The following is a 21,379-nucleotide window of genomic DNA, read 5'->3' on the forward strand; positions in this document are numbered from 1 at the left end:
CTTAAGTGCTTAGCCAGGAACAACCTCTAGGTTTCAGACCAACCATTTGTGGTTCTATGAACAAACTAAGGGACACATTCAATACATTTAGAAGAAGAAAAATAAGTAGAAATTTCCTCTGGTTTCACATAAATTATCACAGAAAACCCATTTCTTCCTGTAATAAGAGTCTTAGTAAAAGAAAACACTTAATGAAACAATTAAGGAAAAAAAAATCACCAGGTTACAGTAAGGAATATTTTAGAAATCCCTTTTTGCTGTTCTTATCTGCAAAATGCATTACTGTTAAATTGTGGGTACTACAGTATAGACAATGCATTTGAGAGTTTTGAGGATCTTTTGAGGATCTTATTTCACTCTTCTCCACATAGTCCTTAAAAGCATAACATGTTTAGAAGTTTTTATGTTCTGGCCCACAGGATCTCAGACCAGAAAATTAATTTTCTTCTCCACCTCTGCCCAGAGAAGTTGTAGACTTTCCATCCCTGGAAATGTGCAGAATCCCCATCCCTCTAGATAAGACTGGATGGGGCTCAGAGTAACCTGATCACGTGGAAGGTTCCTTGTCCACGGCACAGGGGTTTGAATAGTTGTTCCATAGATTTTGTAGAATCATAGAATGATTTGGGTTGGAAGGGACCTCAAAGATCACCTAGTTACCCTCATACCACTGACACGGACACTTTTGACTAGACCAAGCTTCTCAAAACCCCATCCAAACTGGCCTTTGAATACTTCCAGTGATGGGGCATCAACAACTTTTCTGGGTAACCTGTTCCAGTGCCTCATGACTCTAACATTAAACATTTCTAATATTTAATTTAAATCTAGTCCCCTTATGTTTCAAGCCCTGCCCTATTGCTACATGCCCTTGTGAAATATCCCTTTCCAGTGTTTTTGTAGGCCCCATTTAGGTACTGGAAGGTTGCTGAAAGGTCTCCCTGGAGCCTTCCCTTCCTCACCCTGAACAACCCCAACTCTCTCAGCCCATCTTCATAGGAGACATGCTCCAGTCTTTTGATCATCTTCTTGTTCCTCCTCTTGACTTGCTTCAGCAAGAAGGTCCATGTCCTTTTTATGCTGGGAGCCCGCAGAGCTGGATGCAGTTACAGGCAGCGTTTCATGAAACTGGATAAAAGGGCAAAACCATCTCCTTAGATCAGCTGGTGAGGCTTCTTTTGGTGAATCCCATAGTATGGGCAAGATACCATTAAGGAATTTTACAGATGTCTACAGACAACATGGAGTGAAATTACAGCACCTCCCCTTGTCAGAATATCACAGCTTTTGCTTCACAGCCAAAGTTATGTGGTAATCACTATAAAATCTCATAATTTTTCAGATCCTATTCTCTCATGCAACTCTTAGATGTACTTGAGTATAGGAGACAGAGTTGCATCTGTGCAAGCAAGAACACTTTCAGAACACCAAGCATGTGGATAGCATCAAGATATGAATAGCAGAGAGAAAGAAATGGGATACTATGAAGATACATGTCAATAATTGCATTGTGTAAATGGGAAAGCATCTACCATCCTTGTAGCATTAGTGAAATCACTGCTGCTGGAGGAACACGTCAAGTAAATATATTCCTGGCCTCAGTCCAGGATGATATGCAGTTTGCCACTACCAAAGTCAAGAAAAAAATTATAGACCACTTTAATAATGTCAGATTTTGATTACAGTGTGATACTGTGCCATGTTGACAACCTTACCTTTGTGTTTGTATAGCAATCTTTATTGAAGACAACTTCTGGACAACTTTTGACAATTAATTTTGTTCTTATATTTTCATGTAAATGGAGGATGCAAATGTGCCTGAATTTATTTCTTTGTTTTGTACAAAGCTGTTCCTGTAGTAACAACAGTTCCTACCTCACCAATTCAATTTTTCAGCATTCTGACACTTGTTCCTAATGCTCCATGACTTTTTTTTTTTTTTTTACCTATACCCCAAAAATTTTAAAATAATGATAGCAAGGTTACCATAGTTATGGTTCATCATAATCACAGGACAGAAATAGTCAATTTTCAATTGAATGCTTGAAGATATGGTGGCACGCAGTTGCTAATGGACCATGAGAGATAATAGAGATTTTGATCAACTTCCCTGTTCACAGCTTTGGAACAACCCTAGCAAGAAACCAGAAATAAAAATCTTAGTATTGTTCTGCCTGCCAGGCACAGCCCTTTAGCCACTGCTGTCTAGCCTTTGGTTTTCAATCCACAAATCTTTTCACAAGGCAGAAAATTGTCATCAAGCCAACATGGGACAGCCAAGGTCTTTTTATTTAAAAACCCAAATGAGCAGTATGTGATAAAACTTTCTATTTGATTTGTCACAGATATATTGACAGATATATAGCTACGTGTTTTAAAATCTGCCATTCTTTGGGCTTATAATGTCATGCTCACAAAACCAGACTCTAATCACACTAGAGTGCCACCAGTTTTGTTCCCCACATTTCCATGTTTCATTCTTAAACCTGCCTCTACCACCCCTCTAAAAATTGAGAGACATCACCATTGGAAAATGGTCATGACTACAGAGCTGCTTTTTGTGTTACGGAGATGCTTAGTTTCATGACCCATTTATGTGGTTTCACCTTCTCTTTCTGCATAACGTACTGTGTTGATTTTGACTGGCGTAGAGTTAATTTTCTGCATAGTGGTTCATATAGAGTTATGCTTTGGAGTAGAGCTGGAAACAGTGTTGAAAATTCAGGGATGTTTTAATCATTGCCGGGCAGCATTTACAGAGAGTCAAGGCCTTTTCTACTCCCTACACCATCCCACCATCAAGTATTCAGGGGTGCACAAGGAACTGGGAGAAGACACAGCCAGGACAACTGACCCCAAGTGACCAAAGACATATTTCAGACCTTATCACCTCATGCTTAGTGTATAAACCTGGGAAAGAACCAAGAAGTGGGGGATATTTGGAGTGATGTTGTGTATCTTCCCAAGTCACCACTGCACAGGATGAGCCCCTGCCTTCATGGAGATGGCTGAACACCTGCCTGGAAAGGTGCACTTCCTACTGCATGGGAAGCAGAGAATTAATTTCTTGGTTTGTTTTGCCTGAATGCATGGTCTTTGACTTACTTTTTAAACTGTTTTTATGTCAACACCTGAGTTTTCTCACTTTTACTCTTCTGATTCACTCCTGCATCCCACCGCAAGGGTGAGGGCAGGGAGAAAGAAATGAGTGGCTCTGTGGGGCTCAGTTGCTGGCTGGAATTAAACCATGACACATACAAGTAGCATAAAAAATGTCACTGATTCAAGATATAGCTACTGCTCTCATTCTCTTATGCAACCGTTTTTCCTCTCTGCTTCAAAGGCCAGTACATTGCATGATCACTGGAAAAATCCCGTCTTGATCTTTTTTCTGGAAAATTATTTCAGTCTTCCAGGCTCAGAGCATTCACACCTTGTAGCTCTATAAATTCCTTTTAAGAAGAGGGAGCTTATATCATTGAAGTGGAAACTCAGCAACACTGGAAAACTGGATGAAAATCTCTCAAAGAAGCCAAGTAAAATAAAGATGTTATAGTTCAATAATCAGAAATAATGACATTTTTCTTGAGAACATCCTGAATTGTTTGAAGTTTTCTGTGACTGATCATGAATGTATTAACAACTAAGGTCTCGAAGGTTACTCATTTTTGTATACCTGTATTGTTGTTAGCTTTATTTTGAGGTGGTCTGTTGTTGGGGGGTTTTGGCAGGGGTGAGTTATTGCTGGCTTGCTTGTCTTGGAGCTTCTTGTGTGTGTGTTTACTGGTTTTATTTTTTGTCTACTAATCTTCAAAATATTAAGGTTGCTTTCCTATCCACCCCAAACTTGGGCAAAGACTTGCAATACTGCTTTTTTATTGTGAATCAAAAGGCTAATAAACATTCAGCCAGAACTTTTTCTTACCCTCTATTTTACAGACTGTGTTCTGCTGACTGAATCTGAGCAAGTCACAGAACCACAGAATGTTGTAATGCATCAACTGGGTTTATATTTCATTGGATTTGTAATGTTTTTCCTATGTATCTGTCCTATGATCTGCCCATCCCCCACACTGAAATGTAACCCAGCCATGTTCCCGCCCACTTATCCCTGACTGGGTGGTGCCTCTGGGCCCTGCCCCCTGGGGAAAAGACCCCAACCGGGGAGAAGCCAGGGCTCTCTGGCATTGGCTAGCCATTGGGAAAGGTCTCCAGCAAAGCAAGCGGGACTTGAGAATAAAAGCTGTAAAATTCAAACTGGTGCCAGAGAGCAGAGTCTGTTACTTTTGCGATCGGCAGCCATCTAGTCTCGTGGGAAGATCTACAACTGGCGCGCAACGTGTGGCTCGAAACCACAGAAGGTTCCCAAAAAGCTGGAAGAACCACTTGGGGAGCACATGGGCGAGGAATCCCACGCAGAGACAGACCCATCAGGCTTGGCGTTCGCTGTGAAGTCTCCAAAACACAGGACTCTACAGGCCAGGGCTGCAGTTTTCTCCCTTGGACTCAAAAATCTCATCTTAGTGCTGCAAAGAAGCCCCCCCGAATGGCAAGCTGCCCCAGAGAGTGACCACTTGTTCATGGAAAACTGATCCTGGGGACCGAGACTGGAAGATCTTTTTGCACCAAAAAGGGTCAGTCTCAGGCAAAAGGAGTGATTGGGAAAGAAAGGAAAGGAACGCTGGAATTTTGGTGAGTACCACTTTGAGTTTACTAAGGGAAATCTTTTCAGAGGTGATGTTCCTCAGGGAAAAGGTTTTTTTTTCTTTTTCGGGGAAGGTTTTGCTTTCAGAGTAAACCTTCAAAGTGCTTTAATAGCACGCTTCTTTCAGCAGCCGGGGGGGTGGAAAAGGAAACTGTTTCCCCTTTTGGCTTTTTTTCTCTCCAGCAAGGGGGTTTTTTATCTTTTAGTTTCTCAGTCGCAATAAAGAGGACACAGAAACTCAAAAACTGAGCCAAAAATGGGTGCTAGGCTGTCTGTGCCTCACAAAAGAGTCTATCATTTCATTTTATATACCTTGGATGATGGTGACACCCATTATTCAAAGAAACAGCTGAAAAAATTATCTCTGTGGTTGTTTTCTCAGTTTCCACATTTATCATTAGAGCAAATAAGTGTTTTCTGTGAGTAAGCCACACCTTTCATATTCTGGAGTGTTTATAAAAGGAACATCAATTTTCCTTTGCTATTCCTTGAATTCTTTCCCTATCTACATTTTCATTCCCTGTTTAATTTCATCCTGGGATATTCATGGACCATAACCTAGATTTACAAACTTTATCTGTGAGACATTCAGAGGCCATAATTTTATGATATGTCATAGTTTTCTTTTCCTGGAATCTCTACACTTTGTTTTTCTTCTCATGAAAGTAAAGTATTGGCTTAGCAATGATAATAATGAAAAAAATCATAATGACTTTTTGAATCAGTGGTTCCCTCTACAGAAACACTTCTACTCTACCAGTATTCCCACTGATATATATATATATATATATTTTTTTTTTTTTTTCCTTAGAAGTGGGTTCTTTGCTAATTGATTTTGCTAATGTGCCCTTCATTGGCATCCAGATGTACTTTGCGATGTCACGCTATGGGAAAAGTATCTTAAAAATGTTTTTTACTATTCTTTTCTTTTAAGCAACTGACTTAGGCCAAAATCAAAAGCGCTTGATGTGAGCTTGACCTTAGACAAGTATTTCCTCTTAATCCTGTTGAATAAATATTCATCTCTCATTAACGATTACTGAAATGCTTAGTTGAACTCACGTTACAAAATAAGTTCCTGGTAAAACCAGGCTCAACAGAAGCTAATGAAAAGATTAAAAATGTGAGAAATGTAAAAACAGTTCACATAACATCACACAATGAAAAAATATATGTGATATGTGCACTGGATTTTCTAAGTGCTGGTATCTGATTCTAACACAGTAAGGAGAAATTGTAGCCATAAAGAAATTATTACTCCCAAAGAAGAGCTTCTCAGTGACAGTGACGTCCACATAAACATCAGATGAGATATATGGCATTGTACTAGCTGAAAAAGAGATCCTACTCTAACCCTAGATGTTTATGCACCAGCCTCTGTGGATATATGGAAGAAAAAAAAAAAAGAAAAAAAATAACGGTCCATGTCTGTCAAGTTGCTCATGATTTGCACTGGAGCAAGGCAGACAGGAAATTCCTCTGTGGGCTTTGTTTATTATGTACTCTTTTTCTTCTATGTAAGACTCCATTCCCAATTTTTCTCTTAAGACAAATTTACCCTCTTAAGTTAGTTATTTCATCTGTCAAACTCCTACACAGTCATTGACATCTAATTATTCCAATTTTGCAAGGATGGTGGCAAAACAAAAGAGATAATGTGTCATGCAGAAAAACATTTGAGTTTTCCTTTCATTCTATTTCTATCATACTAGGAACCTGACAGTTAATGTATATAGAAATATCACAGAGGTATCATACAGTCCTGACAGCATGCTTGTGCCATGTAAAAAATGTAAGACCAGTAGTTCTTGTTTTTCTTCTTTTTTCTTTTTTTTTTTTCTCTCCCTTCACTTTTTTTCACACATAAGCAAAACAGAGAATATTTCAAAGATTATTTCATAGGGAAAAAACTCTGGTCCAGTCACCTTAAGAAGAGGTGCTCCCCATGTTTCCTCATGTTCCCCAGAAACTTAAAATTTCCTCAGGGTTACCATTCAGCTCCACAGGGACACAGCCAAATCTGTCAGGCTGAGATGCAGAGAAAGCTGAAGACCTCTTACCTGACAGAGCACAAGGAACAAACAGATCCTGGGAAAATAATTAGCACCTTCATGTATTTTGTCACCCTAGCTTTTCCTGCAGATAATTTCTAAAACAACTTCCAAGCATAATAAAAACAAATATTGATGCATTTTTCAAGCACATTAGTAGTAAAATTAAGCCTGTTTCCTCCATTCAAGAGAGACGAAAATGCTTTTCTGCACTGGTGAGAAATTTCTGCAGAAGGTTATTTTGTATAAGACAGTCCAAACCCCAGGAGTCTAATGTCTCTTTAGCATTAACCTTCACTGAGAATACCAGCAGCAATGAAATTGTTAATGTAACCGAGGGTAGTGACAAATAGTAAGAAATTCAGGTTAAAATAGATGCAGCAGTATTCTAACTTATGGCAAGTACAATCCCATATCATAGAAGTTGTTTAAAGCTATTTAGTATGATTCCTAACCATACTACCTATATTAAAAAACAAAACAAAACAAACAAAACCAAACCCAAACAAACAAACAAACAAAAAAAAAAAAAGAGAGAAAACATTGAAAAATAGGAGTTTAAGTGGTACAGACCAGTGGTTTTCTCAAAATACTGGAACAAATTAATCGTATTATTTCTAATAAGCTTAAAAAAGATAGATAGGAGATTAGTAGCTGCTGGTGTGGGCTAATCAGGAAGAGATTGTGGCAAACCGAACAAAATTTCTTACATTACCTGTATATTACCTTTATAAATAAAGAGGAAGTATTAGTTGTCTAAAACTTGAGTTTAAAAAACCCTCTGTCATTGCTTCATGTAATATATCCAAAGGTGTGCCAAGAGACCTATATGAAGGTGTCAGGTAGATCCCTCATATGCTGCAAAACCACAATCACCCGGTAGCTACCAGTTGTTAAGAAATATCAAATTAGAAGACATATTAATTAGAGCCCCAGACACCTCAGTTCTGAGCTTGGTGTAACTTCATTTTATGTCTAATAACTTGAATGATTGAATAGATGGTCCTCTGATTATTTTTACAGGAAATGCACAAGACAAGGAGAAGGTAAGGAATCAGAGAAGATTCTCAATTCAAATAATCCTGGCAAACTACAGAAGACAAAAGATTTCATACATGAATAGGAAAAAACAGTAAGCTATCTTTTAAAGATTACTGGCAAGAATACTACCGCATTCTTCTTTTTCCTTTTTTCTTTAATAACTTTTTTCTTTAATAACGTTTTTTCTCATTCCAAAGAGTTTCTATTGCTCACAATCTCATCTGTAGAAATAGTCCTAGTGAAATTGCCTTCTTTGAAATATACTTATCTGAGACATTAACATCAATGAATTCTCACTTGCCTGTAAGGGGCAGGGAAACTCACCTTTAAATACAAAAAGACTGTGTAATTTATAGCAAATTGCAGTCAGAAGGAGTCGTTACTTTCTCTCTTGTCCACAGAAAAGATGGTTTAAAACATTTTTCCCTCCTGGGGTTTGACTCTGTGAGATTTTTAAATTACTATTATTATCTTTTAAAATTATTATTGTTGTTGATTTATTTTTCTCTGCTTTTCAACGGACTTCAAAAGCAAAGATGGAGGAAAAAAGGATGACACTAGGGTATTACTCCGGTTGTGGTATGCTAATGGAAAAGTGCTCAGTAAAAATAAACTGCAGAAATTAACTAAGAAGAATAGGTGAATAGGCTTGACCCTGGGTAAAAGGGTAGCATCAGTTTGCTCTTCTGAGTCAGTCAATATACTGTCAATTCTAGAACAGCAGTACATTTGAAACTCAGAATAACTAATCATGACAATATAGGTGTCAATTTGAATAAAGCATGCTATGCAAATAACCCCTAAATTTGAAGAAAAGCTTTGCAAAGTTTGGGCTGGTTTGCATTCGCAGTAAGTAAAAACACACTTGTGGATTTTTAGCAGTGTTTGGGGTGCTTCATTTTATGGATTTTTTTACCCAGAAAGTGCTGCAAATTTCTACTAAACATTCAAAGCCAACTGTGCCACAGCTATTTCTCAGTCATTTGTCCAATCTCCTTTTAAAAGTCTCCAAGGGAGGTTCCATGTCGTCTACAGACAATACATTCCAGTGTTCCAAAACTTACATAATCCCTCTCTGAACTTCAAGCTTATTATCTGAAATTTATTTTCTTAACCATTGTCATTATAAGGGGCCTCTTATTTATTTTTCATTGGCATCTATTCTTAGTCCAGATATTTTTCCATCTTCCCCTGTATCTTCCATTCTTAGGTCAGACTAGTCTGGATCCTTCTATTTCCTGTGTAGGGTGTGTTTTCTAAAGCTCTAGCTCTTCCTGGTTTTGCTCATGACTCTCTCCTGACCCAAGCTGTAGTGTCCTGAACTCCAGCTGGGCATGAGGAGAGCCCAGCAGTAAAAAATTTTAAAAAGAGCCCAGTCTATAAAAAATTATCTTTTTCTTGCCCATAAAAAGGTGTCTTTTTCACAAAGATCTTCAGCTCTGTACTGTGAGTGTTGTTTCCTGCTGCACTATTCTCTTAGGTAGAAATACTCTGTGGACAAAAAGTCACTGCTGGATTCCCTAAAACAGAACAAAAATCTACCCCCTGACAGAGATAGGGCTTTAGTTTGTCTGCCAGGCAGCTCAAGGGATGTCTCCAATATGTGATATGGATGAGGTTGTGTTAGATTGTTCACTCTCTTACCAATACCCCAAGAGTGTCTCATGCAAATGTAGACAGATAACAGAATACAAAAATTACAGGCTGCCATTATCAATTTCAAGCATTTTCCTCATATAAGTTGTGCCTTATAAATTCCATTTACTTTAGGAATAATTAACACATCTTTTATGATTTTGGGGTCTCTCTTCATCCTTTTGGTCATAAGCTATGCCTGAAACTTGCCCAGACCCTAAGAGTTTATTATTCGTAAAGAAACGACCACATAGGTACAACAATTTTTAATATATTTGATTAAAAAAAAAAAAAACAAAAAAAAAAAACGCACACAACACTAGAAGTCATGTGTCTGTCTCCCTTTCCAAAATTTATAATCTGGAGAACTGAGCTTTTGCTACTGCATATACATGTGTACATAAGGAGGCTCATTCAAACTGATGTCCTGAAACACTACTACAACCCTGTGTTCTGTTGAGAAAACTTTCCTGTCTGACCATACAGGAGGCACTCCGTCAGTCACACTCGCACCTCCACAGACTTTTACTGCTGGGACCAAATTCACTTCACAGCGTGAGGCTCCAGTGACCCAACAGGTGCTCTGTTTGACCTCCTACACACCCCACATTCACACAGGCTGACAAGGTTCTGCTGCCAGCTCAACCCCAGGTTTCCTACAGCAGGGCTTCAGAACTCTAGATCATTAAAGTTATTTAATCATAGTGCAACAACAGAATAACAGGTTGAGATAGCTCTGAGGACAAACCCTAAAAAAAGGACTTCCTGGGCTATTATGCCATCACAGTCTAAGCACCGGAAAGCGTGTGGTGATTGGTTCCTGACGTATCTCTGAGTGTCCCTCAGCTGGCTGGGCCACAGGTCCCGGTACCTTTCATTATGCAAAGGGTCAGAACCAGTTCACAGCCCCTTGCCTTGGGCTCCCCCCACACAGAGCTCAACCTGCATCTTGCACTGCAGCTGCAAACCAAGCTACCTGCACTAATTTATTCCTCAGCAGCATTTTCTAGATTCTATTTTCTAGATTTCTATTTTCAATAGCAATTTTCTATTTCAAGACCAAAGACATTTCTGTTTTATTTACACTTTGCAGCAAGATATCAAATATCCCCTAAAATAGCCTCAAAGAGCTACTGTCCAATATTAGTTTCTTAATCAGTATTCCTGCTCTGAGGTATAAGTAGAGTCTAAAGTCTGCAATTAAAATGAGCTAACCTAAACTCATGAAGTTATTTTATTTAAAATAATCACCTTGACATCATCAGGCCATATATATTTTTTTCCTATAAAGATTTTTGAGCTACTTTCAATGACAACAAAAGCTAAATTCTTACATAGCTAACCCGTAATTAACCTGTTCCTCCTTATCTCTTAATTTTTTACATCCCGTGAGGGACTACATTTAAAAAAAAAAAAAAAAAAAAAAAAAAACCACCACAACAAAGCAAATAAACAAAACCCCCCAAGGCAAAGAAACAAAATGCAAAATGCACACACAAAGCATAAAAACACACAAAAAATTCTTCATTTTTCTGAGTGCTACAAAATTCTGATATTTTTTCTGATATTTACATAGTTCATTCTGATTATTTCATCATTGAATGATGTTTGTATTTGGTTGAATAATTTTAATTAACATTTACTTTCAACAAAAGATACTTTTCCACAGACTCCTGTGCCATTTAAGGGATACCAAATGCTGCATGTTATACATAAAGCATCTGTCATTATAAACTTTTATAAATACTATATCATATTGTAGCAGCTAAATAAGTACAAGCCATAGGTCATGTTTCTAAAATTTATTTACACGTGTGCACTTTCTTAACAATGAGTATACCAAAACAATAGGAACCTATCTCCTTGGAAGATGTTTTTAAATTTACTCTGTTTACTACCTAATACCTACAGAAATATTATGACTATAACACAGGCAGGCAGCTAGGAAAACATTTCTGAGTAGTACTGTTACAGTTGTACAATTCTTCTCCTTTCCTAGAACAAAGTGTGTTCCCTGCTGAAAATTAGAATTGTTTTTCCACCTTTCAGTAATATTAAAATTTTCCTTTATTTTGCTTTAAAAAACCCAATCCTTGCAAAGTGCATAATATATGAAATTAACACCCTACATTTTGATTAAGATCCATGCATCCACGCAAAAAAAAAAATTATTCATTAACATTTTCTCCCTCCAGTTTCCTTGCCATCTTTCAACTTTACAGCCCCAGAGCCTTCCAAATATCAGTCCAGAGGTGTGCACACAAGAAACAAGTGCATTAAATAGAAGAAGGAGAAGATCTTTGGCTAAATGTCCTTATTCGCTGAACTGAAAGAGATTGTATAGTCATAAATTTTATAACAAAGATGAAGCAAGAGGGGAATTTCATGACAGTGGTGTATCTTGATCACAGTGCTGCATCAAGTCACAGTCAGGGCAGTGTTGTTATTCCACCTACAAATTAAAAAATCATCCAGTAAAGTCTGACCAATATCCCCTCCCTTCTTTTATTTTATTTTCACATCTACATCTGAACTACCTGTCATCCAAATAAAAATACTATATCAATTAAAGATTGTAGGTTTGAACAGTTGATAGCTTGACACCTCGAGCTAATATGAACTAAAAGGCAAACCATGATTTACTATAGGTGAATGGAATCACACATGAAAAATGGAGATTAAATAATTTTAGCTAATATCCTACTTTTACTCAGATGTATTTAGCAAAGGAACCTAGAAAGCAAGTTATTGTGTTTTATAACCATTACATCAAATATCTATCTCTGAAAATTCCTTTATATCCCTGGAAGATTATCACTGCATTATGTGCTTACACATAATCATCCTTGTGAATAATTCTTTGCTATTCAGTACTTTTTCTCTCACTGAAGCAAAATCTGACAAGTTTCACAGCACAAACAAATGGTCTCTGATTTACAATCCAGGTTGCTTCACTCAAAAATTGTGAGCACATTTTAAAACAACTCTACATGATACCTGCTAAATAGGAGTGTGCAGTTGCACTTAGTTAAAGTTTCTCTAGCTATGGGATGTTCCTTTAGCAAACTCATGAGATAAAACAACACTCCAATCTTTTCAGCTTCTAAGATATGAGAAATGATAAAGATCAAATATTAGGTTGCCAGATGGTTAGATCATGACATGATTCCAGAAATCATTAAAGAATGGAAAACTGGAGAGAGTGGGACAGGAAAAGACAGAAAAACAGGGGTTGGTCCTGCTTAAAGAAGAACTTTATCTACAAGAAAAGGAACAACAAGGTTGAAATTAGGGGAAAAAATTAAAAAAATTAAATGTTGGGGAAAGCAAAAGCAGTAATAACAGATAATGGAAATAAGTGAGCTGATTTTAGACTGAGATATATGTAGGTAAACTGTAATTATGAAGATTTAAATCTGATCAGTAAGGAAGGACTGATTTTCTGGACTGATACAAAGTAGTATGTCAAAAGATATGGGGGAAAAGAGACATCTCCCATGCTGCATGAGCATATGTTAAACTTTTGTTGGGCAGCAGATTACAAACTCTCAAGGTCCAATAACTAAAAGAGAACTCCTATTTGCTCAGGAACAGAAATAAATAAATTATAATCTCAGTTTGTGACATGAAAGTCCTTTCTGCTACAGTTTTTGGAAGGTGCATTGCAAGGTCAGTGAAATCAGTATTCTCTCCAATGTACCATCAATGTTTATTTTTAATTTGGGACTGGTGAATAAAGATTTAATGGGATTTTAATGGCCTGTTGGACACACTTCAGTGTCCAGAGATGTGGCATCATATCCAGGAGTGTCGTTATCTGGATTAATTATCAATAGCAGGCAGTTATCATTAGAGAGAAGTAAAAACTAAAGAGGTAGTAATTGGAATTTACTGGGCAGAGATGATCATAAATAAATAAATAACATCTGAGAAGGCACCAATGGATACTTCAAAATTATTTTCTGTTCGATATTTTGCATTACATCTGCCACTTCTTTTGCTGCTCCAAAATCTGTAGTGACTGAAATATTTCCCTTGCCAGCTAGTATAAGCTAAACTTCTTCTTCATAACTATAGCTCTATAACTGGATATTATATACAAAATTAGCATCCAAATTTGCTTTTTAGTGTCAGGAGTGGGTTAAAGTGAAACCTTGAGAAGACTGCAGTACCATAACCAGTAAATATTTTATAATGTAATAAAGGACCCTTGCTGATAAGTCTTTAACAAATAACAGTTAATGTTTGAGTGTCTTATTTAAGACATGACTGATAAAGCCCTCTGTAAATATGGTCTATTCTGAGTGATATAGCATATCTTGAATGTGACCTAATGTCGAAAGGGTAGTTCCACTGGTGTAAATTATATGTAATTTTATGCATTGTTGCACTTTAAAAAAAAAAAAAAAAAAAAAAAAAAAGTTTTTTGATTGTCCAAGACTTCTAGATAATGTTGAATTTATGAATGCTTAAACAGAAGAAATTTAGCAATATTTGTCTTAATATAGGCAAAGATACTATTAAGAGTGAAAAAAAGGCAGGTTGTCATGCTCAAGAGGGAGAGATCTATTGTGAGGAAAAAAAAGATCAGAAAGGATTTAGTATTAATCTAACTACTTCATTCTGTGAGAGCTTTCACTGTAGGACTTTAATAAAAAGATAAATCAAATACTCCACCTGTCTGTAAACACCTGGGCATACATGTGAAACTAATGAGAGAATATTAAGTGGAAATAAAAAAATTGATACTGTATTTACCCTCTTAAATATTCAATTCTCCCTTTCAAAATCTGGATTGTGTGTTCAGAACTTAACAGATAGTATTTAATTATATGCTCCATCTCTGTTTGTTCTGCTGTCTCTCTGGAAAAGTATTGAAGAACTACCTGTAACGCAAACAGATAAAAATTTCATCAGGGGATCTCTGTATAGTATAACAATTCACTGAGATAAAAACTATCTTCTCCTTCTGCAATGTATACCCTGCTTTAGAGGGAATATGATAAATTGTTCCCTAAATACACAGGAACTTCAGTGTTACAGACCAGAGGAGGTATGCCAAGAAAATTAAATGTCTGCCCAACCAGCAATTTGTTCAGAGTTTGAGGAACCTTCCCAAGAACACATCAGTCAGCATTTTGCTGCCAGCCTAACACAACTTTTCAGTTTTATTTTTGTCTCTGTTAATACAAGGCTATTGAAGACACCAAAGGCTAAGACTAGATAGGCCTGTAGCAAGGTTGGTGCAGAGTTATTTAAATTGTTCTTGCTTCTGTGCAGCAAAGGTGAATAGATAGACTAGATAAGCCAGAAATTTTTCTGAGCTAAAATAAGGCAATTTTTGGTTATAGAACATCTTTCACTTCAGAACCTTAAAATTACTATGCTAATGCTAGTCTAAATCCAAAGCAAAAAATAATTTCCAGGTCCAGATTACCTAATTGTGCCTTATATAGCAAAGAGGATCTTGGACACTAAAATCTGTCAAACCCACCAAAACCTCCCTACTGACCACTTTTCTATGAGCAGTTCCTATCTTTGTGGTAATCTGAAACAGCATAGCAGATCTGCAGACTCTTACAAGGCCATGTGTTTGACATCTGCTCCACTTTTTCATTACCAAATTCTTTTTTTAAGAATCCGGCCCATTTAATGTTTAACAAAAGAAACAAGAAAAGGACTATAAATAAATTCTGCCACTTATTTCCCCTTTGCTGAGAGATGAAGATGGTTGACCTCCCAAGGATTCTATATAAATGCTGATTTTATCTAGCAGCGGGCCCTTGACCTTGGTGAGGGTGACAATTACTCTGATCAAATGGATGAAAAAGGCTGACAGACAAAAAGGGACTTCTTCCACCAGAGATCAATAGGTCATCAAAAATGAGACATCAAAATGAACTATGCTAAGGAAATTCTGAATTTAAAGGAAAAGGAAATCTAGAGCTAGGAATGAATAATTCAGATTAATAAAGGGAGGAAAAAATCCTCTTCTGCTTGTCTACTTGTGTCTGAGTTTGTGATCCTGCATCCCTGTTTTCAGTTTTATTTTAAATAAAGCCACTTTATCAAGCAAGGACAATGTTAACAGTGATTGTATACAGCTGTAAATTATCTTTTTAGAAATATAATTCAGTTGTTTTTTTTTTTTTTAAATTATACTGTTTATTTAATTAAGCTTTTTGAAAAAAAAATTATATTTATATTTATATTTGCAATCTTTTTCTCAGTATCTGGATCCTTAGTGTACTTTAGTGCAATTATGCATTATTTGTGCTATTGGCAACTAAGATAAATTTTTGAACTAAAATGTATCTGGAAAATGTAGAAAACCTATTCTGGAAATACTGTAATGAAATCTACTTTTCACTGAATATTATTTTCATGCAGTTTATATGTTGGAATTACATAAGCTGGAGTCGTCTTTAAATTATAGTATTGTCTCAATGTTTGTTACTTATAATCACTGATGGATGAATATTAACAAAAGTAATCTCTCTCTTTTAGCTCATCAGCATCATCAAGTCTATAACATCCCTGAACTTACCACAATTGGCTATGGATAATATTGACTCCATTTACTTGGGAGAATATTCTAGGATGACAAGCAAGGTATCTTCATCCTTTCTAAATTTCCTCCTTACTATCGGTAGCATGTATCAAATCTCTCCATGCTGTGAGTAGAAAGCAGGAGTCACTATACAATCTTACAAAATAGCACAGTTAGAGCATACCTAGCTGGAAAGCAGTCAGGTTGGTGAGGGCAGTCTGCTTAGGGTTCCCTCTGCAGACCCCCATCAAAAGCAATTAGAGATTTAGTCACGGCATGCTCTTTTCTGACCAGATCTTGCAGCTTCAGCAAATCTGTTTAACAGCATAGAAAATTTTTTCATAGGCTGCACACTGAAAATAGAACAGAGAGCAACCTACCCACATTTATACTTGGCTGTTGTATTAGAGTTAGAAAGACAGTCCAGACAGACTAGAAAATACTCTTCTCATCATATCTTATTGATATTTCAGTGTCCATAAAATTGTCTGCCTGGTTTTCCTAAACATCTGTGTGCACAGTTCTGACTTATTAAAGAAATATGGATATTGATCTAGTATCGATACCCAACTGTGACAGACAAAAACTCTCTAACAGTTTAAAGTTAGAAAGTGTATGTTTATTACGGCCGGGCAGCGCGGTGGGATATTTCCCTAATTCGCACTGCGAAATTCACAGATAATTGTAAAGCCTTTTATTTACAGAAGCGTTGAATACCCAAAATACAAATACATATTCATACTCTGTCACCTCTCATTCCTCGCTTCGTATGCTAATTGGCAAAAAGGCTATTAAGCATGCGTACTTTGTTTCTTAAAATGAGTCGGGGGTCTATTCTGGGGAGGGGTCACCCAAAATGAGGAAGTAAGATGAGTCTTCCTCGTCCTGACCTTTCTACCTTTTCAATGCATTCGTGACAAATGAATCCTTGGTGGAACTTATAGTTTCCTGTGTTCAATGGGTCCTTTAAGCAGGAAATCTGCAGCTATCTTATGTCCTATTTACCACTTTTTGTTTTTCATTACAAGCATAGCTTCATAAACATAAAGCTGACAAGCAATGAGTTACTAAATCCGGGATATCTTATCTAAGATCCGGCTTCTGTTAACTGTGAACAAAGCTTGCCTATCTACTTCAGCTATTTCAGCAACTTATTATCTTGACTTTCCTAAAAATCCCTAATTCTTCAAATTTAATGTCTCAGTTCCTATTGGCACATCTGGCTCTGGGTGTGAGAGAGAAACCTGTGTAGCAGCTGACAGGTTTTGATGAGTGAAGAAGAAAAAATAACCCTAAGTACTTAAAGAAACAAATATAAATAGGATTGAATATATGCTGAACTCAAAATACATATAATGCAATAAAGGGCAGGTGAAAAGGACTTTAACATTCTTTTCTTCATCTGAATCTTAAAGCTCAATCCAGTAGTAACATGTATGTTAAAAGATATTTTGAAATATTGAAGCAAGGAAAAGAATACAACTTCGTGTCAAGCAGCTTAGTGGTTTGCAGTGAATTAGCTAGGGGTGAGGAATCACAATGGAGTAAATGTATTCATGCAGCCAGTGGGCACTTTATCCAGATGCTTCCAGATGCTGTTGAGTGGCCTGTACTGTTTCTATGCACACATCACGATTACAGAGCTGATGCACAAATGGCAATTGATGCACTTGTGGCATTCTCTCTCTCAGAGCCCCGGCTCCATTCGGTTTTGCCTTGGCTAGCTTGAGAGACAAACCACAGTTGGAAGGATTTTTTCTCAGGGCCCCAAAGATCCCCGAGAGGCTGTGAACCTTTTCCTTTAGAGCGAGCAGGTGTCCGCTGATGGCAAAAGGAAAGGGTCTGCACTAGTTCTGGGGGGAATTGGGGCTTTATTCAGTCTTTCTCCTGTGGTCCTGCCCCCACCTGGGTCAGGAGCCCTTTCCCTGTCCCCCAGCCAAGAGAGAGACCCATGTCCTTTTTCCTGGCTTATATCCAGGGGAAGGGGCTAAAGGTGGGGACAAGCAACTACCCAATCAGGGATAAGGTGGGAGTGGAAGAGAGATGGACTACATTCCAGTGTGGGAGAATGGGCAGGGAAAAGGAGCAGGGATAGATTTTGGGATGATACATTTTCCAGGGGAACAGGGTGTACAGAAGAAACGATTACAAAACCGAATATAAATATAAACCCAAATAATACACAACAACATGCACTCATGTCTTTTCTGTTTACATGGAATTTTACCTCTCAAGTGTCTTTTGTGTCATGTAAACCATTGTGGTTTTGATTCACAAGCTTCAGTCTTTGTATAATTTTTAGACTGAATAAGTGAGGCATAAGTTAATTTTATGAATTAAATAAAGCTACACCCTAGTTGCATAAAGTAACACTCCAGCTAATAAGCTGTCCTCAAATCATAGGCTTTGAATTTCAGTCTGGATTTCCTCTACTCCTTTCCAAAAGTTTGTGAAATAAATGAGAAAAGTTTTCGGCCCTGTGAAACATGAAACATCCTGTTAACCAAAACTCACTGAAGGTGATGTGAAATATATTCAACCAACTTAAAAGTTATGGCCCATGCTTGCATCAGAGATGACCTGAATATTTTATGAATTCCATCCTTACACATTTCTCTTTTCGCTGTGTCATCCTCAAAACACAGTTTTAATAAAAACCCTGACATTCCTTGATTGTTCCAGCTGCAAATTTGTGATGCACAATAAGGAAAGTTTTGAAAACAGCAGGTAATTTTCATGTTTTCCATGGACAGTCTGTATCTATGGCTAATTTATTACTAGATCTCCCAATCATTACTCTACAGAAGGCAACCTGATGCAGCTTCATCTAGTGTCATGATATGTTTTGAGAAAAGACTATTAGAGAAATCTCCCTAGCTTTCTTTCTATGTGGCATTTTGTTTTTCTGATTTATAATGGTCTCATCCAACAGGTAATGGGACTGATGCTCACTTGCCTTAGAAAAAAGGCAGCTTGAAAGACTATAAAGTTAATTTACTGAAATGTAATTAGCACTACTATTAATTTTTACCATGCTTACTGTCATCAGTTTTAATGCCACAGATTCAGTTTACAATGAACTGAGCAACAGTGTGAGACATTAGTATTAATTCATCTGGTCTTCTCTCCCTCAATAAATCATGCGGTAGGACCCTGAACACCAAGAGAGTGAGCAAGAAAATGAAGATTATTTGAAATATCACAGATTCACTACGCTGGAAGAGACCTCTAAGATCATCAAGTCCAACCCAGCCCAAATACTCCAATTAAACCATGGCACCAAGTGCCATATATATATATATATATATACACACACACACACATACACACACACACACACACATACACATATATATACACATACACATACACATATACATATACATATACATATATATATATATATATATATATGTCCTTGATCTTATTCAAATCATTTACTTTGGCAAAACCTGCCAATTCCTGGCCTGAAAGTTGAATTCTGCTTAAACAGAGAATGAATGCAGTGAGTCCCACTGTAATTCAGGCATGCCTCTCCAATTATGGTCTCAAAGCCTGAATGGAAGGGTTTCTCTGTTAGTGCAGGTATCCCCTATTGACCTTCCAGGGCACCTCTGATCATTCCTATTATTCTGTATAAGTTTACCCCAGTGGAATCCACTTATCCATCAGCTGAAACTTATACTAGTGGTTATTTACTGTGTTGGTGATAATTAAAAAAAATATATATAATAATAAAAGACACTCAGTAGCACTCCACAGGTTATTTGTTTGCTAAGTCTGACTTACTTGAATTTTTTATATTCATAGTATCCAAGAATGAAAAGAAAATTATTTTTACAATTTTCTGAATAGCTCAAGGAAATAATAATTATACTTTTATGAATACATCTGTTTTACTTCAGAAACTGATTTATTTCTAATGAAAAAAAAATTGTCTTAATTTTACAGACTGGCAGTGTGTCCTAGGGTGACTTTATGATGCTTGTATCCCCAGCTGTCTGTTCTGTTTGTGCTGTATATTGAGTTCTGTGTCTTTAAGACTGGTTCTAAGAGCAAGAAGAAGCGTGGAGTTTGTTATGAGAAAACTGCCTGACTCCTCCACATTATTCTCTGGATGAGGTGTTCGGCGGAGGCTTGGAGAGACTGCAGGACAGAGATCTTTTTGCTTTTAGTTAGTTTCAGCTAGCTAGGGCAGAGAAGTTCCCTGGACTGTTTTGGGTTTGTTTTTTTTTTTTTTCCTTTTTTCTTGGGACTGTGTAAACCTGCTCTGGACTGAAAACCCAGGGGAGCACTGGGGGCTGCACCTGCGGCCCACCGGGGCCTGGACCTCGGCATTTTCCAGCAGCGCCGGAGGGCCTGGGACTGAGGAGAGACTGAGAGAGAGCCGAGCTACACCCACAGCAAGGACTTTCTCAATTTGCCATCTCACTCCAGAACAAGAGGTTTTATTGTTTCATATTATTCATTTTTCTACTTGTGGGCACTTTGTTTGTTAAGTAAAATAGTTTTTTCCACTTTTCTCAGTGGAAGTTCTTTACCAGTCCAGTTGGGAGGAGGGGCCATTTGGGTTTGCTCCCTGAGGGGACCCCATTCAGGGGTTTTCTCCCAAATTTGCCCTAAACCAGGACACAGTGAGACACAGAGAGCCCAATAACCAGATACACAGAAATATCTGGATGCTTAATTGCCACCATAGAATTATGCATTAAGCAGCATAAGTACTGCATAAGTAAGCAGAGTTTAAAAATCTCACTCTGGAAGTCACAACAGTAAATTAGATGTGTGAAGATGCAGTAGTCTAATGGGCACTGAGAAAACATCACCTAATCCTCAGTACCTAAAAACCCACCCAGTTGCCTCCATCCCTCCTCCATTGTAAATCACAGGAAAACCTTGTGTGCATGTTCTTTACACCAGGAACAGACAAAGCATGCAAATCTTGTATGGAAATTAGACAGTTTCAGCAGGAGTTTTAAAAAATCCAGTTCTATAAGTAGGCTCCAAAGCTTATGAAGAGTTTCCACTCAGTCTAGGCTTAAGGTATGTCTCAAGATCCCGCAGAAAGGCTAGATCACTGGTGTTTAAGGTGTGAAGCGTCCCACCACTAGTTTAGTAGGGGAAAAAGAGACATATAGAAGAAAAGTCTTCTGCAAATTGGATGTCGCCAGTACTGCATCTGGTGGGAGTGTTCTCCTCCAGATACAGTTACGCAGATACTGCATAGAAAGAAGGAACAAGTGTTTGCAAGAACTTTAGTAATTATCTTTAGTATGCTCTTCCCGAGTGCAGATCTGACTTCCGTCATTTACTCCCACATGAGCTGGTTGCCAACCATCTCTCTTCCTGGTTCTAACATCTGGAGTTACATTCCTCTATTTCCTTACCTCACTGACA

The sequence above is a fragment of the Hirundo rustica genome, chromosome 6, assembly GCF_015227805.2.
Source record: "Hirundo rustica isolate bHirRus1 chromosome 6, bHirRus1.pri.v3, whole genome shotgun sequence".
In the NCBI taxonomy this organism is placed as follows: Eukaryota; Metazoa; Chordata; class Aves; order Passeriformes; family Hirundinidae; genus Hirundo; species Hirundo rustica.